The sequence below is a fragment of the Plecotus auritus genome (assembly GCF_963455305.1).
Source record: "Plecotus auritus genome assembly, chromosome: 8".
In the NCBI taxonomy this organism is placed as follows: Eukaryota; Metazoa; Chordata; class Mammalia; order Chiroptera; family Vespertilionidae; genus Plecotus; species Plecotus auritus.
Genome location: NC_137782.1, coordinates 141,307,177 through 141,335,169, shown reverse-complemented (window position 1 = coordinate 141,335,169; position 27,993 = coordinate 141,307,177). Strand labels below are relative to the sequence as shown.

Genomic DNA, 27,993 nt, shown 5'->3' with positions numbered 1-27,993 from the left:
TTCCTGAGAAAAATATATACTTTTAAATATACCTAATTTCTAGAAGTTGCAAGGACTGGGCCGCATTCAAGTTCATTCCCTCTGCTTTGGCCCTTGGGAGCAGAGCTGGGATTTGAATACAGCATCACTGAGCTCCATCCAGAGCCTGTGTCTTTTAACCTCCTTGTTTCATGGCCTCAAAGGTGCTTAGTAATTCTAAAGTGATGACAAAAGACAGTCACTAAAATGGCTATTACATCATTGGAGTAAGTGTGTCATTGAGCTCTAAGAGACAAACGAAGTTCTAGTTCTGTGAAGCTCTACCAGGCAATTTTTTAGTTTCCTTTCTCCCATCCACATCCTTTTAATAAATCCTTATCTCCAGCAGGAACCTGACCATGTCTCTAGTCCTTAAAACTGGTGAGAGCTGTATCAGTTACCCGTCGCTACATAACAGACCACTCCAAAACTCAGCGGCTTGAAACAACAATGATTCAGTGTCATGATTCCATGAATTGACTGAACATTTATTCTGTTCCATGTAGTGTTGGCTGAGATCATTCACCTGGCTGAATTCAGCTGGTAGCTAGGCTAGGGTACCCCAGTTCTCCACAGGGCCTCTCGTTCTAGCAGGATCGTATAGACTTCTTTAAAGCTTGGTGGCTGGATTCCAAAATGAACATCCCCCAACCGAAGGACAAGCCTCAACATGCAAGTGCTATCAAGCTTCTGCTTTTTACACTTCTTAGTGGCTAAAGCAATTTGCATCACTGAACCCATGGCCAGTGAGAGAAATACATTCCTGAGAAATAAAAGCATTAAAAGCAACTTTTCTTCTACGGAGGCTGCTCTGGTAGGCTCCTGGATAGATCCCAGATGGCTCCTGGATGGGGGCTGGTCAAGCCATAATTAGAAGCTTGGAATTTTCATCCCCCCACCAATGACTGGGACCTCTGAGACCTGGCCCTAAGTATCTCTTCATCTGGCTCGTCATCTGTATCTTTTATTATATCCTTTATTATATAATAAACTGGACCTAAAACTAGGTGTTTCCCTGAGTTCTGTGAACTCTTCTAGCAAATTAATTTAATCAAAAGGGGCGGGGGGAAGGTTACAGGAACCCCTGATTTGTAGCCAAGCCAGACAGAAGGTGTGGGTAAACTGGGGACCTATCACTTACTATTGGCAACTGAAATGGGGGGGCAGTCTTGTGGGACTGAGACTTTAACTTGTAGGATTCAACACCATCTCCAGGTAGATAGTGTCAGAATTGTCTTAAATTATAGGAACCTCCAGCTGGTGTCATGAGAATTGCTTGGTGTTGGGAAAAAACTGCACATTTGCTGACCAGATGTGTCAGAGGTGAAGTGTTGTGAATGTGGTGCGCAAGTAAAGGAGACACACAGGAAGAAGACTAAGTTTTTCTCTAACACACCTGGTTAAAGAGAGAGATGAGAATGTGGAATGGGCTACTCAGTTCTACTTGCACTTCTCCCTTCAACTTTCAAAATAAATCTCGGCTCATGGAAAGTGACAAATGAAATGAATCTGAGGATGGACAGGAAAATGGTGTGGATATGCAAAATTCAATTGTGTTAGAAACAATTAATGTCAATGTGGATCAGCAATTCTACATAAGCAGGCCAGTTCTTTAAATACATTTTTAAATTAATTTATTTAAAGACCTGAAAATATTTTTTTCATCTCACTTTTAAAAGTGAAACTATGGTTCCTTAAGTCCAATTTTTTTGCAATAAAAGAAATTCCTCCACGTACTTAGAACATAAATCCCCTATTCAAAGACCTCAATCACATAGTTCTGAAGCTCAGAAGTCTCATATCTGATGCCAAGAGAAATAAGGCACAATAGTTGCAACAAAGTAAATATCAAGGTGGGTTCTATAAGGTAAGAGTTAAGTTGGAGTTTTGGAAAACGTGTAAAATTCAGCATGGTATAGAGAAAAACATCATGAGTGTGGAAAAGAACACAATAATAACCTCAGTTGAACTGTCCTGAGGGAATGCACTAAAGCCATGTGTAAATAGGGGATTTGGGGTCGTTTCGATAGCTTGGCAATGTAATTCCTTTTTCTGCATGCATAATCAGAATCCTTGAACACCTGTGCATTAATGACCTAGTGGTTCATACAGCCACAGGGACTGGCCTATATTGTAAATACTCCTTATTCAGTTCTCTTGATTGGATCACATAGTCCTTTTACCTACAACATCAGTATGTTTTTGACCTGTAAGCGGTTGGTCCAAACTTCTAAGGATGGCATTATTCTATTCAATAGTGCTTTCCCTGCAAAAGAATTAATCACAGGTAAGGCAATAACTTCTTTTTATGAGATTAATTCTGATGATAACGTAGGCACCATTTTACTGCAAGATTTAGATGACTTCCAATCCTCTTTACAAATTAAAATACTGAATACTTTTTGGTGTTTACAAATAGAAGTGAGACTGAGAGAGTAGTTTTTTAAATAAATGAGTCCATAACCCTAGAAGTCTTCTGCCGCGGATTACCCTGAATCTCATCATAAAATCTGCCTAGAACAGGATTTAAATGATGCTTGCATTAACGACAGCGAATACTGATCAAATGCAGTTGTATCCACAGGAACACAGAAAAAGAGGTGCTGAGCCTTCCTTCCTACCAGGACCTAAATATTTCCTCAAAGTTTTAAACTCAAAATAAGTCCTCACAGTCTACGCCCTCCCCCAAATATTTGTGCAAAAATAAATACCAATGATTTATACAAATGGAAGGCTAAATGTCCAGTTCCTAGCTCTTCTGGGAGCTTTCCATTGAGTTTGGTGCTATTTTGGACAGTGTGTGTGTGTGTATGTGTGTGAGAGACAGAATCTGGTGTTTTCTTAAAGAAGGAGTTGAATTGACGCCAACAGGTCACCGCCCCTGGTGAGCACACTGTATTATGATTATTCCTCCCGGGCGTGGAGACCATTGTGTATGCCCTTAAGCAGTCGGACATCACTTCTATGTTAAGTTTTCCAAGTAAGCGAAGAACCTGGCTCTTTTGCCGAGTCCCAAATCCGCCTGCGAACTTGGGTCCCAGAGTTCAGCGGAAAGGAAAGGGGCCTGGGAGCTTGGGAGTGGCACCGTTTGTCCGGCACTTTCCAGGGAGGACAGTCTACTAAACTGGGGTGGGTGGGGGAGGAGGGAGGGAGGGAGGGAGAGCAGCACCCTCCTCCTCTTGCAGAAATCGCACCTCAGCCTGATATTTGGGTATTATCTCACCTGTATTTATAAAAACCACCGCCGCACGCCCCGCACCAACCACCCAACTGCCTCGACTTCCCATTCCAAGCAGCGCCCAAGCCCAAAGAAAGAGGGGAAGACTGAGGAGCGGGGGGAAGACAAATAAATAGGAGAGCGCGCGAGGGGGGGAAGGGGAGAGGAGGGAGAGCGGGAGCGCCTGGGACGCCAGACGGCGGCAGGTTCAATTAGCTAAACAAAGAAATCATGGCGGATTGTTTACACTTGGCAGCGCCCGGGCTGCCCGACCACCGGCCCGAGCCGCCGCCGCCCCGAGGAGTCGGCCGAGCTGCCCCCGCGCCCTGGCCGGGTAAGTGACGCCGGCGCGGGCCTGGGGCGCGGCCACCACGCGCACCGCCCCCGCCGCCACCCCGCCCCGCGGCCCCGGGCGGCCCCCGCCCTCGCCCCGCCACTCCCCCTCGTCTGTCGCCCCGGCCCCCTCCTCCTGCCCCCGGCGCAGCTGGGCTCCGGATTTCGGTGACGCTATGGCTCCGTTCCTTGGCTGCTGGGGCTGCTGCTGCTCAATGCCGCCGGTGCAGCAGCCGTGGGGCAGGGATGGGGGAGCTGGGCGGGCGGGGGGGGGGGGGGCAGCGGAGCAGCCTGGAGAGCAGGACCCCCTCCCCCTGTCAGTCGCCTCTTGGGGTCAGGCCCTCTCCCGCTGGGCCAGCCCAGCTGGTGGCCTCCGGGTGGGCTCGCCTTGCACCACTGCCCCTGGATCGAGCCGTGCGCGCTGCCGCCCAGAAGTTGGGGCCAGGCGGTGACCCTGCCGGTGTGGAGGGCGGAGGTGGCTCTTGAAAGATGTGGCCTTCCATCCTCAGTGTCTCCTCTGTGGCTCTCTGACCCTCCATCCCCATGACCTTTCGCACCCTCCCTCCCTCTTCCCCTCTGTGCTTCTCTGAGGCAGGCCTTATGGTTGAGAACCTGCGCCAGAGGTCACCTCCAAAGGCTGGCCTTGCCACAGCCACCACGGCTGTGAGAGCTTTTCTAAAGGCTGACTTCTTCCTTCATCATTTTTGGCCCTGGGGTTCACTTTTTTTTCCCCCCATCGGATGGAAGTCTTGTTCCTACAGAGGCTTTTAGACCAGTGTCTTTGTGCTGAGATTGGCGCGGTGATACTAGGAGATGGGCTAATGACAGGGGAGGAAAACAAAGGCAACAGATAGAGGGCAATTCACCAACAACAGAGGGGGCTCTCTGTTCCCAGGAAAGATGGCTTCTTGGAAGGAACCCTTTAGACTTCATCGGCATGAATGACACATTTCCTTTGTAGAGAGCAAAACCAATCCTAGGTCCTTCAAGTTAATCTCAGTATTTTTTCCAATAAAACTTTTGTTTAATGTTTAGTGCATTTAGTAGTTTGCTTTTTTCTTTTTCATGCTTCCCCTTTCCAGAACCTCAGTTAATGTATCTTATCTGTCTTATTTGGGGGAAAATCACGGCCAAGAACTGTGTGTGAGACCAAGACTGGAGTTGGTGGCCTTTGCCTTGGCACAGGTTTGAGTGGGGACCAGGGCAACAGAACCAAGCCCAGTTGCTTCGTTTGCACATACCCTTTTGAGTCTCTCCCATCACATACCTGATAGGTTACTAATGGACATTGTACTTTGTAGTTCAGTGAATTGCTTTATCACCTGAGAAAGAAAATGCTGCTGTGTTTTGTTTTGTTTTTTTAAAAAACTTGTATTATTATATACTTTCTATACAAATATGATTCAAGTGAATGAATTTTTGATTCATAATTTTAGTATATCCTCTCAAAGCCCTACTTTTTCTTTTTTTCCCCTTGAAAGTAGCAAACCTTGGATAATTGAATCTCATTTATTAGATTCAACCAAATTGTGTGTATGTATATATATATATATATATATATATATATATATATATATATATATTTTTTTTTTTTTTTTGCTAGTTAATCACCAAAGCAACTTTCTATCGAACCCACTACCTCTTTAATAAAGCAAACCTTACTTTACAATTACAATTTGGCAGGCAAATTCCTACACCTTCCCATCTTGATACTCAATTCTTTTTGACCCACTGACATTCAAAAACTAAGATTTATTCACAAAGCAGTATAGGAATGGGAATGGCTGGCAAGCCTTAGCTAACTAAAGAACTCAGAACGGACCAGGGTCAGAGTGTCCCCCTGAAGATTGTCCGTGTCTATTTTCACCTTTGTGTGGACATTAGAAAAACAAAGTTGGTGCTTCCACAAAGCTTCTACCCAGACACTTCACTCATCAGTTAATTTGAGATTCCATTACTCAGTAACTCCAAGCACATTCTCATAAATGGATTTTATGTTGACTCCCTGCCCATACTAGGTCAGAGATCATAATCATGGAAGGAAGTGAATTGGTCTCCAAAGTGACTTTAGCAGAAGCAGAAAGATCAGTCTTTGGGTTATAGATCTTGCTGACCCATTAGAGGTCAGTAAATTAGTAGACTACTCTTGAGTTGACACTTCTGATCCCAACTTAATGGGTTGATTAACTGATGGCTGTTATCTTCATTATGGGCTATTAGCACATTGTTAAACCTGAACTTAGAGTAAGAAATTGTTTTTATGTTTACTCTTTACTTCCCAAGGTTAATCAATATTTATCATGGCCTTAAAATTTTTTTTTAACTAAAGAGGTTAGTTAGATAAACTCTTTGGTAGAAAAAAGAAGATTCAGTACTATATATGACTTTGGGATGCAAAATATTTTCTGGTGGAAGAATTTGCAATATGTACAGACATATCCAATTAGAAACACCATTTCCAAATGGAAAAATACATATAATAAACATTAAGGATTTAAAATTGACATCTTTCTCTTTAGTAGATAGCACCCTGACTCTTTTATTTTCTGAGTACATTTTAATGACTGTCAAATCTAATGTATGATATTTAGACTTGAAATGCTTATTTGTGTAACTTTGTAATTTGCTGGAGTGGAATAGTTCTTTGTCATCAATGCCTAACCCTAGACTTTGCCTACCAGGAAGTGTGAATCTCAGGCCCCAATGAGGCACATATTTGTGATCAACCTATGTTAGAAATCAATCTCTATACTGTATTATGAAATCCTTGGCATGTTTCTTCTTTCCCAGCCTTCCTGAAATTTCTGGATCATTCCAAGGGAGATGGAATTTGGTGGAATGGAGATCATCAGTGATTACTCTTTAACCTCATCATTGGTAATCAATATGTCAATAATGCTAGGAAACTGCATAAGAAGCTTGCAAAATTTATATTCCCAATCGTATGATAGATTAGGAGTTGTGTAGATTGTTTACTTCATATAGAATTTCATTGAACACTCAGTCTGTTCTTCTGTCAGGTCACAAAAGGAGCCGTAATTTGTGGTAGATATTTTTTAATTGATTAATTGGTAAACATGTATTAAAATGAAAGCAAAAACAAAACAAATCCAAGAATTATTCTACCGAAAAATATAGGACAATTAGGATATTTTCATATCTCTAAAATCAAGGCTTACCCTACCCGGTTTGGCTCAGTGGAGACAGCTTCAGCCTGTGGACCAAAGGGTCCTGGGTTCGATTCTGGTCAAGGGCACCTTGGTTGCAGGCTTCTCCCAGGGTAAGGACCCAGGCCCTGGTCAGGGCTCGTGCAGGAGGCAGTCAATCAATGTGTCTCTCTCACATCAGTGTTTCTGTCTTCCTCTCTCTCTTCCACTCTCCCTAAAAGTCAATGGAAAAATATCATTGGGCAAGGATTAACAAACAAACAAAAAAATCAAGGCTAACATCAAGTCTGATAGTTTCAAAAACAAGGGATTGGTCCCCAGAATTATGAGAGGCAAAGAGGAAATCATTAATGAACTTAGGGTGGGTAGAGTTGATTGAGGGGTTAGGATCAAAGGCAAGATTGTGAGAGAACAAAGGGAAAGAGATGGTGAAAAAGCTTTAGTAGATAACTTTAATGAAGAATGTCTCAGGATGACGTTCTTGAAAGGGGCTATGGGTGACAAATCCTCAGTTCACAAGCCCAAGTCTCAGAGATAATAGGACCTTAGTAGAAAGAGAATTAAAACAGCATCAAGTACATTAAAAACTCCATTGCAAATAAAAGCTGTGGAGGGCACCTGCCTTCAAAACTAGCCACATTTGTCAGCATTAAAAGCCTGTGCTAACAGGTAATCCTCTTGAATCATCTTCCTTAGTCATGTGGGGACAAATGGCTACAGGACTGCCATCTGCTGAAGTAGAAGGTCCCCAAGCTCTAGGTACACAGATTATTTGGGGCTTTAAGATATTTGAGCTCATCCTTACTTGAAATTCAATGTTTTTCCAGACTTTCTTTCTCCCTTATTTCATTTTCTTAAGCCTTAACGGAATGCTTTCTAACCATATAGCCTTTCTACAAATTATCTTGGTATTTAGGGGAAGTGCTTTTCTTTCTTTTGGAGGGGCGTGTGCATCTGGTGTCCTATCTGCAGAGTTAGAGGATGTGCTGTAAGCAGAGGCCTCTTTGAAACCTGGGCTACACAGCCCATGAGAGAGAGCAGCAACATTTATTGTCCTGTCCTGCCACTTACATGATGGAACTGAATCTGCAGTATATAAACAGATCACAGGCTTTACACTTTGTATACCATACATATAGAGTGAATTATTTAAAATTCGTTTGGCTAGAGCTTATTTTATTATGAATGGTGTATTGTGAGAAAGGGAGAAGTGAAAGCAAAACATTTGGCTTTGACAATCTGCAGATAGATACGGGTTTTGTTACATAGGAATTTGATTTAATTAATGTGGCTTTGAGGGATGCTGTATGTTCGGAGCAGTAGTGGGGGGTGGGGGTGCTGCTGTGAGAGGCTGTGGAAACAAAGTAGGATAGCAGAGATGGTCCTCCCCACATCTTCACTGCTCCTCAAGTCAGAGGAAGCAGCAATATGAATAACCGAGGCCACAGAACAAGGCGAACCCAAATCTGTGGACCTTGTTCTAAGGGAAGGCAGGGTTCAAAGAAGCACCAACTCTTATCCTCAGAGAGCTTCCAATCCAGATATCAGAGCGTTCTGTGCCAGTTAGCAGGGGAGCTCGTGGAAACAGAATCTTGTTGGGGTAAGAGGATGACCAGACTTTGCTCAGAGGCCCAGGACCCAGCCTCAGTCACAATTGGGCTCCATTACTACAGTATACCTGCCAGAACTAGGCAGCAGGCAATGAGTCAGAAAGAAAGGTAGGCTTCATGTAATGGATGGAGATTGGAAGGGTGAGTATTGCCCCAGAACTCTGTATAGGAGCAGCAGATCTAACCCTTTTGCTAAATCCCACTCACCAGAGGGTTCCAGTTTTAATATTCTACTGTGAGTTTTAATATTCTCTGTTGTGAGTTATTCTAGGGGAGGGAGGGATTGGACACCCAGTCTTCCCCCTCAAAAGACAAAGATTGGAGGGACAGTAGGAAAAGGCAGGGGCTGAAAGAAATGGGGAAACTCAATGAAACTGCAGGATTAAAATGTAGTAAAACATTCAGAATATAATATTCTAAAGGTGTCGAGTTTGAAAGCAAAACCCATACACTCAAATAAAAGGATTATATATTTCCAACAATGCACTGGAAGTTACTTTAACTTGCTCTGAATTAATGTGTCAAAATTTTTACATCAAGTCCTTGTGTGTGTTGCCACAGCTCAATGAGATTTTTAAATCCAAAGACTGTACTTATACAACACATTTGTCACAGAGCCTTCCCTTCCAAATGAAAGCTTCTAAATATAGCCCAGGTGAAAGTGAGCACTGGAAAGAGACAGCGAGTTTGACAATGGCATTTTATTATCCATTGCCATAGTTTCCTCTATTCCAACACATTTTGAAAAGTATATATCTTCTTGAAAGCATCATGTATGAATTAACTGAGCTGATTAAAGGACAATAACTTCCTGGCTAAAACAAAACACAGCACAACAAATACCAAACATCCTTCCTGTCTCATAATTAGTTGAAGAATGACTGCACGCACACACACACACACACACACACACACACACACACACACACACACAAACTCTGTGACTCTCTAAGAATATCAAACAATCAAGAACACACAGAACTCAACATATTCACATCAATATGTCCTGAAACATCAATGTGTTCTGTTTTATTTCACTTTTTATGACCACCTCAAATTTTCAGTAGTCTTTAAGAATAAGGTATAAGTTTCCTATTGCCATTTTAAAAATCACTACAGACTTTGTGGCTTAAGACAACACAATTTGTTATCTTACAGCTCTGTAGGGTCAGGATTCTGACAAATCTCACTGGACTAAAATCAAGGTGTGAGCAGGGTTGCATTCCTTTCTAATGGCTCTGGGGGGAAATCCATTTCCTGTCTTTCTTACCACCCCCTTCTTCCATCTCAGTGTTGCATCTTTCTGACTATTCTCTCACAGTCACATCTTTCTCTTACCACTGCTAGGAACAGTCTCTGCGTGAAAGGATCCGTGCAATTTGATGGGGCACACCTGCATGGTCTCTCCAGCTCAAGGTCTCTCACTAACCTTCAGGACATTTGCAAACTCCCTTTTGTCCTAGAAGGTGTCACATTCACAGGTTCCTAGGATTAGGATGTGGACGTCTTTGGGGGTGGAGGGCATTGTTCTACCTAATTTTCAATTCTACTTGCTTCCTAACTGTTATTTTAGGTTCCTCTAACAGGGGTCCTCAAACTATGGCCCGCGGGCCACATGCGGCCCGCCGAGGACATTTATCCGGCCCGCTGGGTGCCGCTGCCTGTCCTGCTTAGCAGCCGACTCATCCCGGGCCCGCAGTGCGCATAGGAATTTGTTCATAGTTTTTTTTTTTTTAAAACTATAGTCCGGCCCTCCAATGGTCTGAGGGACAGTGAACTGGCCCCCTGTTTAAAAAGTTTGAGGACCCCTGCCTAGGAGCAGATGCCAAGGCAAGGATCTCAGTGCCCCAGTTCACTGGGGATGCTGATTAGGGAGTGGGGAAAGGAGATACAAAGTAAAAGAAAGAAAAGAAATGGTGTATTATTAAGCAAATGGTAATTGGGATATTGAAGTTTCATCCCATTGGGGTAGTCTGAGGGAGAGTGTAGAACTACAAGCTGTTCTAATGGAGGGGTGAGGAAAATGCAGCATTTGTCCTCTAAGTCCCTGTTCTTATTGGTTCAAGCTGAGTCTAAGGGTGTTATCTCTCTGGCACATCTGGCGTGGCCACGCATGCTCCCTCAGCCAGGCCGAAGACCTCAAGCAGAGACCACAGTGCTCCCAGCAAGCAGGCTGCAGCATGAAGAAGTGGGTGCCAACAGTTTACATGTGGGGGCACCAGTGGGCACTTCTTAGATTTAATTCATCACCACGTCCCACCTTCATTCTTCCTCCATAATTTCTCTGATATGTCCATCTTTCGATTGCTATAGTTCATATCACCTCTATATCACTCTACTAACCTTTTCTTTCCACCTCAACTTCTGTTTTACTCCAATGTGTGCTATCTTTGACTTCAAAGTTTGTCTTTCTGAAAACATGACTTTTATTGTGATATCTAAAACAAATAAGCAAACAAGCAAACAAAAGTCTTCATCCATTTCCCATTACCTGTGGGAAAATTTAAAAATAAAAATCCTTAGTCTGGCCTTCTACATCCATTCTGGCCCCATCCTACCTTATCTTTGTTAACTCTTATACCAACTTATGTGTATCAACTTTATCCTGTCCCTGGAGAGCAAGAGAACTAATCTAATAACCCCTCTTATTTTTTTTTTTTTGTCCATAGTTCTTAATCCTTTGGATCTAAGCCTGGATGACATGGAATATTTCACCTGACACAGGTCAAACACTCTTGTCTCATTAATAACTTGACTTCTCTCATTGCTATTTTTAAGCCCATCTTACACTTTCTTTATGCTCTTGGTCATAGGCTTCCTTTTTCTGGGCTAATGATCTAATCCCTGCTCATCCTTCAAGGTTCAGGTGAAACCTTTCCCTTCTCTATTTAGCCTTCCATTAGCCCATCCCAGCTGGAAGTGAGAGATCTCTCTTCTGAACTCTTTAAAGCTACTATTTTAGCTTTTATTATTTTTTGTTCATAATTTTAGCTATCTTTTCATAGAAGGTGAGTTTAATCTTCTCAGACAGAGTCTAAGGCCTTTGAAGATAATAGGACATCATATATATTTTGCCTCTCAAATCCCAGAATGTTTTGGTTACAGTATGCACCCTTTTAGCTATTTGTTGATATATTTGTGAAACACAAATCATCTCTTTTTAGAAAAGTATAGGGCAGCATATTTTGACTAAAGTGAAAACTGATAAGGGGGGGGAACAATTAGTATTTTAGTAACATGTGCTACTGCTGTGCTACAGAACAATTTAATACTTGAGTTGATGTTGAAAGAATCTGATTCTCTTTCTTTCTTTCTTTCTTTCTTTCTTTCTTTCTTTCTTTCTTTCTCTCTTTCTTTTCAAGCAAGCAAATAAAAAAGTTAAAGACACCATCAGGTGTGAAACTAAGATATCTTAAAAGTATAGACCAGAAGTTTGGATGTCTTCCTCAATTCTTAAGCTAGTGCCAAGAGCTGTGGTGAGAATTACAAAGGATCTTTTCCTTTTTGAAAACTGATGGTTACAAACTGTGGTCTTTTTCATTTAAAATTTTCTCATTTAAAAATTAATTTTAAAAGGATCTAGGATCTGACTGCACTTGTAAGGCAAAAATATCCAATGGCTCCTTGGATGCCAATTCTTCTATTTTTCACTGGGAAAAAAATCCCTATTTTCATTTTGATCTTGTGAGTCAAAGAGGTGACAGCAAAAAGCTAGGAAGCTTGGGGGGTGATCCTTATGGCATCAGCATAGCTTTTCTTCTGTGCACAATGACCCGCACCAAGGTGTGGGTTTTGTGTTGCCTTTTTAGTATTGGAAATAATACCTCACAATGACTTTAATCTGGCTCTTTGGCCCAACAACGGCATTGCAGTACTGCCAATGGAATACATTTATTTGACAGGGGAGCATTATTTACTAATCTCTGACCTTGTTAACACCAATCAATTGAGTTAGTAACCAACACAGAGTAATAACAATAACAATGGAGATCAGTATCCCAGAAAAAGAAACTCTATGACAAAGAGAATGAAGAAAGGAAAGCATAAGAGTGAGTGCTAGTAACACCGTTTAGTGGTTCTCAGCCCTAGCAGTTTAAAACACTGATGCCGGGCCTGCCTGCAGAGGCGTTGTTCTGGGCATCAGCGTTCTGAAAGTAGCCCCAGATGACTAAGAATCACTGATCTGGTCCCTGTCATCTTCTGCAGGTTGACAGAATATGGATATTGTGAATTGTAGAGTTTATAGATAATACAGAGTTTTTCTCCTCTCTTCTCCCAGGCAATTGAAGAGTGAGCAAGCAGATCTGGCAGTATTAAGGGGAGTAACTCATAACCATACAATAGGAGTCTGTGCTAAATTTCAGGTGTCCTGGCTCCCAGGCCATTGTCCTTTCCTTCTGAAAGTGTGGTCCTTGGACCAGCAGCATCACTTGGGAACTTGTACCCCTGACCTCCTAAATCAGAATCTGCTTTTCGACAGCTTCCCCCAGGTGATGGGTATTCACATTCCTTTGCAAAGCACTTGCCCTAAGCCTTGCTTAACTGCCATCTCTGGGAGCCTGGAGTTTCATTTACCTCCCTAGCTTCAAGATCTAGCACAATACCTGGAACTCGGAAGGTAACTATTGTTTGAATTTTAATTTATTTTTTGCTATAAATTATGTTAGACATATACTTTTGAACAATTTATTCTTTGAATAAATAAACTTGATTATGCTTTCAATATACTGTTCAACATTTTGTCTTTATGAGCCTTTATTGAGGACCTGTTTTATGCTAAGCACTGTAGCTACAAAGGTACATGGGATACTTTCTAGGAGCTCACTGTCTGGTTGGGGAAAAGAGAATAATAATTAACAGATGTGATAATATTGTTGGGAAAGAGACACAATGGAAATATCGTGACTTAAGATCCCACCATGTTTGCTATGAGAACATGGAGAAAGAGCACTGGGTCTGGATATTTGGGGTAGTTTGGGATGGTCTTTAGGGTAGCCTTGAGGTTTTAGGGCAAGTGAAAGCAATGTTGACTCCTGACTATAATCAGGAGTCAGCCAGGTGATGGAGATGTGGGATTGCAAGCAGCACTGAAGGGCAGGATAAGGAGAGAGAGTGGCTCAGGCAAATGGAAGGAAACTCACCTTCGGAAATGGCTGCTCTTGATAATCCAGTGGAAGGAGTGGAGTAGAACACTGAGGTTGACTGGAGGTGGAGTGCAGGCAAGACAAGAAGGTACCTGTATTTCTTCTCTGCCTGGTTTTAGATGCAAAGGACAATACTTAGAACACCAGGGACAGCCCAAACACTTTTCAGTTTGGAAATGTTAATTGCATGTTAACTGGGGTATGCATTCAGCCTTGAGTTAGATGATCTTTTTGGTGTATATTCTCATAGCAGCCTAATGTTCAGAATTGAAAGTAAACAAACTCTCAGTTCAAAATCAACCTATTCCAGTACCTTCAAAGTACCTTCCCTTCTCAAATGAGACCGTGGGTGTAGACCTGTGCTGTTCAATACAGTAACTACTTAGCCTTTTGTGGCTATTGTGTGCTTAAAACGTGGTTAGTCCAAATTGTGTTATGCTGTAAGTGTAAAATGCACACCAGCTTTTGAAGACCTATTACAAAAAAGAAAAATATCTCAATATTTTATATTGGTTACATCTTAGATCAGGGGTGGGCAAACTTTTTGACTCGAGGGCCACAATGGGTTCTTAAACTGGACCGGAGGGCCGGAACAAAAGCATGGATGGAGTGTTTGTGTGAACTAATATAAATTCAAAGTAAACATCATTACATAAAAGGGTACGGTCTTTTTTTTTTATTTCAATAGTTTTATTCATTTCAAACATTTTAACAAGAAGAATGTAAACACTAATTATTATAATTTGAAACTTCAAAAAATGGAGGAATCATAGCACAATAACATACCTTATATTGAAGATGGCAAAGGCAAAATAAAATTGCCTAACAAAGGAAAGGTACAAAAGCCTTTCAAATTAAACTTAAATATAATAAAAAAATTTAAAACTAAAACAAATAGAAAAGAACAAAATGTGTAAACAGTAAATTAAACATTTTCTTTAGTGCAACTTCCAAATTATGCCCAGGACGTAGATGTAGATGGCAATGTAGACTGGGTTGAAAGGTTTTTGGTCTTTAAAACATCAACTTCAGTGGGAACAGTGTTGTTGGTCTCCTTTTTTAGCTAATGCATCAAAGTCTGGAGTTAGTTTTGTTGTGGCTATTCTCAGGATAGATCTGAGGTGTTCGTCAGTTAAGCTGGATCTGTGAGGGGCTTTGTTGATGTTCATGACGCTAAATGTCTGCTCACAAACATAGGTTGACCCAAACAGCACCAGTATCTTCCGTGCCATCCTCCGGATGTTTGGAAAAGTGGCTTCATTAAGTGAAGCATATAAGTCTCTTAGTTCAAGAGAGCTGGATTTCTCCTTTAGGACAAAGTCAGACTGAAGATCAATGAGTTCCAGTTGCACCTCTTCTGGTGCTGTTTCAGGGTTTTGTGACAAAGGACAGGCCACCAGTTGAAGTGACGGGTCAATTTTTTCAACATCAGAAAACCGACGACAGAATTCTGCATGCAGGTCATCCAGTGATTTGCTGTATTTCTTCACGTTTTGGATGGTCTCCTTCTGTGTGGCTAGTGTGGCAAAATGAGTGAAGACTTTGTCTGAAATTTGTCTGGAAAAGAAAATCAGCTTTGATTTAAAGGCTTTCACATTAGTGTACATGTCATGTACTTACTGATCTTTTCCCTGTAGCTTCACATTTAACTCATTCAAATGTGAAAATATATCTACAGCAAATGCAAAGTCACACAGCCAATTCTTGTCACTCAGCTCAGTAAATTCGTCAGACTTCCCCTTTAATTTAAAAAATACACCAATCTCTTCTTTGAACTCCCACACTCGTTGGAAAACTTTGCCCAAACTCAACCAGCAGACATGAGAGTGGTAAAGTAAGTTGTGGTGATCCGCATCAGTTTCCTCCAGAAACTTAATAAACTGACGGTGCTGAAGTCCCTTTGCTCGAATGAAATTAACAAGCTTTACGACTGGATTAACAACATGATTAAGTTGTAATATAGACTTTCCCAATGATTCCTGGTGAATAATACAGTGAAGAAAAATAACATCTTGGTTAGGGTTCTCCTCTTTCACTTTATCCTGAATTCTTTTTAGCAGTCCAACATTTTTTCCAGTTAAATTTGGAGCTCCATCTGTCGTGACATTAGCAAGTTTACTCCATGGTAGCTTCATTTTCTTGATGACAGTAGACACCCGGTCATACAAGTCCTCTCCCCGTGTTTTTCCTTTCAGTGGCTCCATGGCTAAAAACTCCTCTGTAATTTCAAAATTGTCACTAATCCCTCGGATAAAAATTAAGAGCTGAGCAGTGTCCTTTACATCATTACTTTCATCCAATGCTAGTGAATAAAACTTAAAGAACTCTGCCTTACTATTTAACATGCTGGCCAAGTCTTCATCAATCAGTTCCACTCGCCGAGTCACTGTCCTGCACGATAAGCTGAGTTTTTCAAACTTGCCTTTGCTCTCTGGACACAAGAGACCTGCTGTCTCTATCATACATTCTTTCAAAAACTCGCCTTCAGAGAGAAGTTTGCTAGCTTTTGCTAATTTGAATGATAGCATAAAACTTGCTTTGGTAGTTGTCTCTTGAATTGCAGTTTGTCTGTGAAAGACATTTTGCTGAGCCTGTAATTTAGCCATCAACCTCTGTGCAGTAGCCTCCCGTTCTTCAGGGGACTGCTTGCTAGCATAGTTGCCATGCTTTGTGGCAAAGTGACGGCTGAGATTGTACTCTTTGAAGACTGCAAGTGTTTCCTGGCATATCAGACATACCGGCATTGATCGGACTTCGGTGAAAAAATATTTTGTTGTCCACTCCCTCTTAAACACTCGGCATTCACTGTCCACTTTCCTTTTCTTTGGTCCACTCATGTTTAATATTGGGCTAAAACCAACAGTACCATTCTCTTATTAAATTATTTACTAAAATAAGACAGTAAAGTATAAAAACAAGTGATTAAATTTGCTCTACTATAACATTTTTGGTCTTCTAAAAAATATATATATAACAAAATCATCTGAAAAAGTTCAGACATGGGACAGAGGCACACCCTGACCATAGAGAACAACCCCTTTCCTCCATAGGAAACCTATGTATCTTTCACACAGGCCCTTTGTTTATGGTAACACACATAGCTGCACATTGCTGTGTCTTCTAGACACACTTGTATGGGAGGTGCTAGGGCAGTGCAAAACATGGGTAACCAGTAGTTACCACTAGCACTTCCGTTACTGGCAAAAAACAGCCGCAGTGCACATAGTGTGAAAGAGCCCATTATCAATGTCAGATTGCATTCACTGGACTCTATAAAAACAACCAAGTGCCACTTTTAAATGCCCATTGCAACAGTTTTTCTTATTAAAAGCTGGAAATGGCAGGATATTTATATATATACCCCTACTGTGACAGCCTGGCAGAGCATTACAAAGGAGAAAACCCAGCATCTGGTGATGTCCATAAGTACAAGATTTCAGGCTGTCATTACCAGGAAAGGGTTTCATCCAAGTATTAGATATGAACATTTGATTTTCAGTTTTTCATTTGTCCAATTACTTCTGAAACCCTGAAATTAAGTGATTTTGTAATAAAATCTTTATTTCATCACATTTCTATACAATCTTTTTGTTCAACCCACTGAATTAGGGTTCATTCACACTAGCCGTGCTGCCGTTGCAGTGTGGTGCACTACTGCAATGCAGCGCAGCTAGGATTAATGCTAGGATAAAGGTTTCCATCATGTTTGCGTTGATGCTAATGTGCAGTGGTGCATGTTAACACAAATGCCCTGTAGCACGCATTTTTACAGGCACAAGGGGGAGAGGCAAACGCAGCGCAAAATGCATTTGTTTTGCCGCTAACACATGCGGTTAGTGGCCACGGTAGCGTTACTGATACCGCATCAGTATCAGCAAAAAAATGCAGCCGCAGCATGGCTAGTATGACATGTCCTCTGTGTGTCTTTTTCGCTGCTGCGCGCATCCGCAGTGGGAAAAAAAGTGCAGTGGATACAAGCCCTAAAAGCTGAAAGTCTTTGTTGTTTTATTAACAAGTCATTGTGATGTACAGAATGTGGGAACAGGAAAAAATTGTGTTTTAATCTTACCTCAGAAAGGCTCTGATACTGTGCTCTCCAGGGGCGTGTCTCCCTACATGACTATGATAACGTGTCTACGCATTGCATTCCCAGGGTGATGTCGGGAGAGTCTGCGGGCATTACAAGGAGCCTCTGGAAGATTGAGAGGTTGTTTCTTCTACTAAATGGGTGGATATAAATCCGCCCACTCAGAAGAAGGAGCTGCGGCCTTGTTTCCCCGACGTTGCCATGTTAACACTGCTGCTGGTGAAGGAGCGGAGGGGAGAGCAAGAGAACCCTCCGCTCTTTCGGCTCTGAGGGCCGGATAGAACAGCCAAACGGGCCGGATCCAGCCCGCGGGCCGTAGTTTGCCCAAGGCTGTCTTAGATGCTAATATTTTGGATACATTGGGGTTAAATAAAATGTATTAAAATTAATTTCACCTGTTTCTTTTCACTTTTTAACTGTAGCTACTGGAAGAATTAGAATTATATATTTGGCTCACATTGTATTTTTGTGGGCAGAACTGGCCAGTGGTCAGCAAACTCATTAGTCAACAGAGCCAAATATCAACAGTACAATGATTGAAATTTCTTTTGAGAGCCAAATTTTTTAAACTTAAACTTCTTCTAATGCCACTTCTTCAAAATAGACTCGCCCAGGCCGTGGTATTTTGTGGAAGAGCCACACTCAAGGGGCCAAAGAGCCGCATGTGGCTCGCGAGCCGCAGTTTGCCGATCACGGGCCTAGACTATTTCAACCTGAAAAGGCAACCAAGTAATTATTTTTCTCTTCCACCACGGAAACACACTCCCAATTCCATCTGTGCCTCCGGATGACTTGGACGTGGTTTTAGCGTTAAAGGTGTGGAGGCACACTTTTCCAATGGTTGTGCCAAATTGGGGTCAAGGCAACTGACTAACAGGCAAAACATTGCCTTTATCAAGTATTTTCAAAGTTTTTATTTTAGTGCATTTTAAAAAACATCGCTGCACTTATCTTTTTTTTTTCATGGTTAGGCAGGTTTATGTTGTCCAACTCTTTCCCTCTAAAGTCTGAATGAAATGCCATTGTCAAATACACCCTCTCTAATCTGGGTTATTTGACATACATGAGGAAGGACAGAGCTTTAGGTTCCATTTTCACTTCAGTGCAGATGTGAAAGTTCCAGTTAATGAGAGCGTTGTGTAAGTGTTTGTGTTTCAGGAATAAAAGGCTCCCGGAATCGGCCTTAAAGCTTTAGATATTCTGTACATGGAATAAAGTGATGTGCTTAAATTAACTGTGGCCAGACAGATCCACATGATATGAATATAAATGTTTGAATCTTGTTCAAATTAAAGTTCTTGGTATCAGGGAAAGCTCTTACTCACTAGGCAAGTCAAAATCACTGTATCTCACTCTTCTGCTGGGACATATAGTAGTATAAGATTTGCATTCAACTCAACTGTGAGATTTTATTCAATATACTTACTTTAATACATTTAAAAGGAACTTTCTCAGTGGTCTAAAATTAGTCCATATTTAATTTCTTTGGCTTTGGACAACTTCAAAGATCTTTCTACTTTATATCCAATAGTTACATGGTTAGAAAGACTCTATGGAAGCTAGAATTTGAGTTTTGGAGTCAGGATTCCATGCTTCACGGTCTGGTGATCAGAAGCTGGTCAGTTTACCAGAAAACAACTTCTGAAGGAATAATTCTTTGAATTGCTATTTCTCCACAAATTACTTCTCTGAAAGTCAGTGCACCGAACTCCAGTCCCATTATTGAGCTATTTGTGGAATGGCCAAGTTGCCAAATCACTGATCTATCAAAACTTTTCTTCTACTGAGCTTTCCTAATGTTTATAGCAAATCCTGCTGTATAAGGTGACTACAGCAGCTTTGGAGATAGTCCATAGTTTTAGTTTAGTTTGGCCTAATTCTTCTTAGTTTTTATTCTTGCTCCAGCCATTTTACACAAATGTTACCTTACAATTACTGGAATAAGTGCTATTTCCTTTGCCGTGGAGTGAAGGTCCACCTACGACTAAGCCACTAACCAACTGTTGTCAAATCATGTTAATTTTCTGAGCCTTACCTTTCTTAACTATACAGTGAAGGGATTTGACTAAATTATCTCTATCTAAGATCTCCTTCTACCTAAAGAATACTATGGTATCAAAAACAAAAACAAACTCTGGCCTGCTGAATCAAGAATCAAGACTTGCTTAGATTCCAAAACTTTTGATGCCTGGGTTCCAGGTAAGGACAGAATTCAGGGATTAAGGTAACTGGGTCACCAGTGCTGATTATGAAGAGACTTTCTGAGTTGTTTGCTAGGATCCTTAATATTTTTGGGCCCCAGGGATCCAAAGTGATGCACTCTTAAACAACCAGAGAAAAAACAAGTTTGGTCCAATGTCAGGCATGGATTGAGGAGGGGTCGAGAGAAGGAAGGACCTGACTCTGGGGCATCTCTGGTGGCCCTTGGCTTCAAGCAGATGGCTGAGTGTCAGTTCAGCTCCAAGAGGCCCTATATACATTGATGTACATAGGAGACGGGGTGTGTGCTAAGGGTGCCTGAAAGCTGATTGGGCACCTACTGGCACATATACTAGTACTAAGAGTGACCTATTGGTTTCTGACCCTATCTATTCTACCCTGGGCTTTTTGTTACTTATCAGTATGTGCATTATATGCTATCCTACATTTTATGAAAATGAGATATGCACACACCTGACTGTATCACAGCCTCTGAACATTTCTGTGCAAAGCAAGTCTTTATTCTGGCTGGAGCACACAGTACTAGTGAATTCAAATTAGTTAGAATAATAAATAAAAACTTTTTTTTTTAGAGCAGACCCGCCCGCTTCTGTTGAAAACAGCTATTGCCTAATTTAAAATGCTATAGAAAAACTCAACTCTTTCTCCTTCATATTTTACAAAGTTAGAGGTTTTCCCCAAACACAGCAAACTTTACAAATGTACTGATTGTATATCCAGTCAGTGCTACATCCTTAGATGTCCCTGTGTGAGTTTAAGCCTCTCTATCTTCAAGACTTCTAAACAAAGTAAAAAGCACACATTCTCTTTACATTTCCATCCATAAAATGCAGCACAAATCTCACTACGTTTACTCAGGGGAGAAAGAAAGAGACATCTCCCTGCTCTGGGAACCATTGACAGAACATATTGCAATCTTTTCATTAAGTTCACACAAAATGAGGATTTAACGCATGGGCAAAACAGTCCATCCCTAGAGGTTCCATTGCCCATAATCCCACCTTGCAAATAGCTTCATATTAATTGTTGCAGCCAAGTGGACACGGACTTTTACCACTCGGCACTCCCCCTTCACAGATAACTGCAATTGTGGAAACCTTTGTTTTTCTACCACATCTTTATTCAAGCAAATATTTCATAGGTTCATTTAAACCCATAAAATCCATATGGATCAAGCTACACATTCATGTCTTCCCTGAATTTTGATCTTAACTGTATGACTTTTAGAATATTTACAAGGACATATAGTTGTAAGTATGTGCACATATATAAATATTTGTGTATATTGTGCTTTAAAATCTTACATCTGAAAATTCATGTTTCATAAACTGATAATTTACAAATTGGTATCCACATTACCAAAGAACCAGCTGAAGCTTTTTTTAAGTCACCATATCCCTAGTTAATTTAAAGTATGATTCAATTTATAAGTATTTTATTTTCACTTCACTCCTGGGATGCACTTATTGTTTGAAGTGAGATGCACCTGGATGAAGCGAACGTTTGTAAATTCTGGCTTACCTTTCCCATTTCTGTGCCTCTGGTTGTTAACGGTTGAAGTATTATTTTATCTAAAATTATGAGTTCAGCTTTTTAATAAACCCAGAATAAGTGAGTTCCCCAAAGAACCATTGGGACATATATTACACTTATTTCCTTAAAACAAAGAAAACACCATTTCCTATAGACTAAATCCCTCACTACCCACAATTCCACCTTACAAATAGGAAGAGCTCAGTTGTGTCAGGGGACTGTACACAATTTGCAACTCTGGTATGCTTTTTTTTTAAAAAAAAAAATCCTGGCACAAAATCAGCCAGTAGGACTAAGGTGCCAATTTTGAATTGTTCACTGTTTTTATTATAGGTTCTAGGTTTCAGATGAACAGGAGCCTCCTATTGCTTTTATAGCAGGATATTAAATTGCAGCCTCTGGCAGGCGGCACCTGCCCTCTTCCTGGCATGCTCTAGTCAGTAGTTGGCCATGTGACACTCTAATGTAATGTATATTTTGTGTTTTGCTCTACATGGGGATTTAAACGTAGGAAAACACAATCTCTCCCTGAAGGTATGCAACCTATGGTGTCAGGTCTTGAAAAAGGCTCCATACAATTAAAATTTAGTGTGTATGGAAGGTCCTGTCTTCCACAGGGTGTTTTGAGTGGTGAATGAAATAAAATCGTGTAAGCATCTTAGACAAATGTATGTAATATCTCATTCCCTTTGGGTGGAAATTTTCTGAAAGCTCTTTTTCTCTAGTCATATGTTATATTGGCCCCACAGCATGATGTGTTTAACACAACCTATTGTATAGAGAATTCACCATATAAATGTGCTGATCCCTTGTCTGTCCTCTGTAAGGGAATCAGCATATTCCCCCCTAAAGAGGAAATTAGGAGTATCTGATATAATTAATCATCACTGAATACTAGTATACTACCCATCTTTATGATTTATCTATGAATATTCAATCATATTTTTTAAAAAATACTTTAATAAACAAGGCAAAGTTTTAAAATTTCAATTTCTGTATCACAATTCAGAACAATGTTTAAGTCTATTATTAAAATAAAAGACACAATTTTAACGTCTTTAGTTTTGGTATTAGCAGTATCTGAAGTTCATTATTATGGCAACTCTCTTAAAGGTCTATCTTCCAGAGTTGTCTAGCTGAGTTTACAACTTATTATTCAATTTAAAATGGCAATTATATCTGTTAATACACAGTTGTGGGACAATGGATGGCTTCTTGAAAAGTGATATATTTAACCTTTATCTGATTTACTTATTAAATCACAGAGAAATAGCATCATAGACTTAGATCTTAAAATTCTTCAGCCCAACCACCATCTGATACTTAAATTACCTCTAAAATATTTTTGCAAAACCATTTTCATAGGTGTACTTCATGTAATGAGTTAAGGCTGGGCTTCTATCCGATACCCCAAACAGTGTCCTCTGAATGCTGCTCAGCACACTTGATTAAGAGGAAGTTGAGGCATTTTCTGAACCAGGGAAGAGGTCACTACAGAGTCTCTTAGTCACTTTTAGTTGAGGGTGTGTCACTAAATTTTAAGTTTAAACACCTGATGTGCCTTTAGCATTTGGGCATTTGTTCCTGACTTTCTATGATAAACTAGAGGCCTGGGGCATGAAATTCGTGCATGGGTAGGGTCCCTAGGCCTGGCCAGCGATCAGGGCCGATCAGGGCCTTCCTTCCCCTGGCTGCCGGCCGGGGCCTTCCTGCATTCCACGCCGCCCCCTGGTGGTCAGCACACATCATAGTGAGTGGTCAAACTCTGGTTGGTCAAACTCTGGAGGGGATAATTTGCATATTAGGCTTTTATTATATAGGATGAGATTCAGGTACCACAAGTCAATTATTGCTATTTGAAAATGCCTAATAGGCAGTAGTGTGCTGAAACAGGAATTATGGTTTCACAGCTATGTGACACTTGAGCCAGTTTGGAATCAGTCTTGGTGAAAGTATTTACACCACAGAAATTGGCAAATGGTTTAAATCATCATCCTAAGATATTCAGAATTGAATATGAAAGAAGATAACAGGTGAAATGCATTTAGGATATACTGCCCAAAGAAACCAATGTTAAGAGATTCTGGCTTTTAAAAATAAATATTATGGTAATGTAGATAACTATGGAAAAATGAAATATAGAACCTTAAACTAGCGATTATTATAAAAGCATCTTTCCTCTCTAAATAATTTGTTGTTTTGGGGGTCAGTTCTTTAACTTCTTCAGCAAACTAGAAAATTTACTTAGGTTGTTTGCAGAAAACCACTATTCTTTGCAAATATTCTATATGATAGAATTACTGCATAGTTTTGGATAACTGATCCATGAATGGAAAGTCTCTGGGTTGACTTGCAGAAGCATTATACAAAGTAATGATAGCCATTTTTTAAAAATCTGTGATTACGTATGGATGTGATAATCTGTAGCAGCACTATCAGATAAATAATACATATTTAAAACATTTCTGTAATTACATGTTTACCCGATAGGCCAGAACGACTCTGTCCCAAGGAGCTGTTACAGACTGAGTACATAATACATGTTTTAAAGTCCATAATTACATATGTAAACGATAGACTATGGAGTAAATAATGCACATTTTAAAAAGTCCATAATTACATATTTACATGATAGTCTGTAAATTCTGTAATTACTTATTTACACAATAGACCATAACAGCTGTTACAGTCTATTATGTTAACTCCCATAGAATTATATTATGGATTTTTAAAAACACCATAACAAACCTAAGGAATGGAATTATAGAAATGAAATAAAATATAAACTCATACTTACTATAACTCTCTCAAAAGAGGACTATTCAATGTTTAGATCATTTCAGTATCAAACTTTATTGATAACCATTAACTTAAAATTTATTTGTAAAAATATGTCAGTTACAGAATCACAGGGTGAGGAATAACTGGTGGTGTGGTATTAGGCCAAGTTTTTCACCATTTCTGTAGATAAAACTTATTCTTGGTAGCATAGATAAAGCATTATATGTAACTTTTAGTGTTTCTTAGCCTTCTCATAAAATTACAGGGACGCACAATCATTAGAATTGTATTTGTGTTCACTCATTCTTTAACTGCAGTAGACTATCCTATAGTTTGTACATACTAATAAGGTTTTGGGTGTGTGTACATAGGTTATACTTAAAGATAATATATGCATTTGTGTATTTTTCATGAGGATTACAGTTGCTTTCTTATCTCTTATGGGTCTTCATGGGTTAAGGACTGATATGGTGCATTTTATGTCTCAACTTCTGAATTTATTGTAAAGTTAAATTCAAGATCAATGCAACTAAATGAGACTTCTGTCCATAATTACTACTAAATAGCAAGGCTAAATCAAGCAAGTGAGACTCTGTCATTTAGTGATGTTGGACCATATATTCTTAGTAACAAAACACAGTATGGGAGAAACCTTTGATCCTGTTTGTTAGGTATTATTCTGTAAGATACTTGACAGCTTGAAATAAGTGAGTGCTTGATTTTCAGAGAGCTGTTATACAAAAATAAATCTTCACATTTCATAAAATTTATTTTCACTTCATATTTGAGCTATAACCCCCTGACATTTTTCAACAACATCCATGAATGAGGTTATTTAAACCAGGGGCTTTCAGATTTCTTTGACTGCAACTCTTGGTAAGAAATAAGTTACATTAGGACCTAGTACATACATATATACAAAACTTTCACAAAACCCATACATACCCTTATAAAATGTAATGCACTGTGATATTATCTACTCTACTGTTTTCTGTTTCATTTTGTAAACGGCCTGGTTGTGACTCACCACATTGATTTCATGATCTACAAATGGTTCACCACTGGCAATTTAAAAAAACATTGATTTAGACAATGCTTTTTATTGCTGGGGTACACAAGGCTTCCTTACTTTATAATGGGTAGGTAAAATCTGGTTAGATTTGGAATGGAAGTATTCTATTGGTGACTCATGGTTATATAGTCAAATGAAGGTCGACTCATTATTTGTGAACATAGAAGTACATAGTAAAGATATAAATTTTCTCATCTATGTTCCAGCATTAAAGAGCTTGAAATAGAACATCCTAGAGTACATTATATAAGAGTTTTGATTATTATTGAAATGGTTTAATGGGAGCTGTACAGAGTGATAATCATATTTCTGACTCAAAATGTCCTGCTTGAGATGAGATTCATTTTTATGGGCATTGTTGTATCCAGTGCAGATTTGGAAGCAAAAAGGAAAAAAAAAAAAAAAAAAAAAGGAAATCCTATTGCAAAAATCATGTGATCAGAGAGAGATTTTAACATTTTTATGGAAAGGAAGTGCTTGAATAAAGAAATTTCACGAGGTTTTGAAATGTATCTGAATTATTTTTTAAATACAGAGGTGCTGAGAGGATTGTTATTATTATGAATCCTCACCCAAGGATAAGGTTTTATTGATTTTAGAGAGACAGGAAGGGAGAGGGGGGGAGAGAGAGAGAGAGAGAGAGAGAGAGAGAGAGAGAGAGAGAGAGAGAGAGACATTGATGTGAGAGAGAAACATCTATTGGTTGCTTTCCATATGCATCCTGAATGAGGATTGAGCCTACAACCCGGGCAAGTTCCTTGACTGGAAATTGAACCTGAGAGCTTGCAGTGTACAGGATGATGCTCCAACCAACTGGGCCACACCGGCCAGGGCTGAAATGTATATGAATTTTAATGAAAGAATTAATTTGAAATTAGGATCCCAAATGAAAAAGTCACCACTATTAATTTGCAAATAAAGTCAAGTATTTAGAAAGGTGTTATTGTTTTACTCCCCTTTTTATTTTGTATGTCAATGTTCATTAAAATACAGTAGGCTAAGATTTTGTTGTGGGATGTAGAGTAGAAAAATGTAATCAAGAAGCCATACTTCTGATTGCATAATGGAGGGTCTAAAATGGATAAATATATTGTCTACTAGTCTCTATCTTGTCAATACTTTCCATTTGAGGAAACATGAGAATGAAGTAAATTTGTGTTAGTATTCCTCAATGAATATCTTCAGACCACACATTTATATTTGTGAATTCAGTCATAATCTCAAATATGTAGCATGTCTGATTTTGTATTTTGATTAAAAAAATATTTTCTCTGCTCTTATTTGCTTTTTCTCCTGTGACCCTTCCTTGGAGTACAGTGCTCCAGCCAGCCAGCCACTCTCCTAGAGAACTGGCAGTTGTCCTAAGCCCCTCACTCTTCTTCATTCTCTCTGATAAGTCAAGACCACATCGTTTATGGTCTATTTCATAAATATTTCTTGGCTTCTTTTTTCATGCCCACTGTCATTTTTTACATTTAGATCCTCATTATTTTCTATCACTTCATCTTTGACACTGCTGTTGGGGCACTCAGTCTAAAAATTAGCTGATGATCATGCCTGCCCTCTTCTGTAGATTCTCTTCCCTGTTGCATTCTCTGGCCAGCTTTGCTCATCCTTCAAAATGCAATAGTAGAGCTTCTCTTGCTCCCCTGGGTGTGTCAGGGGGTCCCCACCCTGGGTGGCCACAGCCCCTAGCAGAACTGTTCACTGCAACTTTGTCTCTCTTCCTCATAAATTTTTAACTTCTCAAAAGGGAGTGACTATATCTTTTTTTCCCAGGAAGTATCAAGCGCTCAATAAATATTTGTGGAATAATTAGACAGAAAAACCACTGTCTCAAAACACTAACCTGCAATACAGGCTGATAGTTTTCAACTAGATTTATTATAAATTGAACTCAATCTTCTCAATAATTATTGGAGAAAGTGGAAATGGGGGACACAGGAAGTAGGGAACATATCTCAGAGAGAGATGAAACTTTTCCTACAGACTACAGACTCACTTAGGAGTTGCCGACTCTGACAACATATTTAAATTTGCCCTATTCCTAGCTTTTTCAAAAGTATATGTAAATTATTTCCACATTGCATGAAGCAGCTTTGCTTGAACCCTGTACCCAAATTGGATGTTGCATTTCTAAAACCTGGACCACTTTATTTATAAAGAAAAATTCTTTAGCTATATACTATAACTATAAACGGACATCTTTGTGGGTGCTTTTTTTCTGAAGGCATTTCCCTCTTGCTACATTGAAGTTTCAGAAATTTGTGATTTAATAGCAAATGATTGCATCACTTGGCTATTATAATGCCAAATATGCATGTATCAGAGAAGTTATTTATTTTAGATGCATTTGTTTTCTTTTTTATTATTATAATAGAATTGGAAGACAGAGATAGATTTCTTCCCTGCAGTATTAACTACAGTAAGGCTTCGTATTATGAAATATCATTCGACTGGCTCTTATAATGATAAATATTTCCATGACAAAATCTACGGTGAACCTATACTCTAGACATTTCTCTCTCCCTTGGCTACTATTTTACCTTAAGGAGAAAGCAGAGAAGTGAAGTAGCTGTAGATTACTTCTAGAAACTTGTAAGCAATTAAATAAAATTCATGTATATGAAGGACAGCTTTCCCCTTATGTTATGCTGCCATCAGTTATGTGGTATATAGATCTTTTTTCTTTTTTTGCTCCTCTAGTTGATGCTCTCGGTGGTGCTGTTGTCCATTCGTAAATATGCCTTGAACTGCAGGGTGTATGCCAGAGATACTGATAAGCTAGATCCTTGGTCTAGTGACCATTCA

General features: G+C 39.8%; 1 long non-coding RNA gene across 1 annotated transcript in view; it reads left to right on the top strand.

Moving 5' to 3' along the window:
• The first annotated feature begins 3,374 nt into the window (after positions 1–3,374).
• Positions 3,375–27,993, top strand: part of LOC308256118 — a 451,053-nt gene continuing 426,434 nt past the window's right edge. Inside the window, exon 1 of the long non-coding RNA XR_013961410.1 lies at positions 3,375–3,569. This is a non-coding gene — a long non-coding RNA (uncharacterized lncRNA). The remainder of the gene's footprint in view (positions 3,570–27,993) is intronic.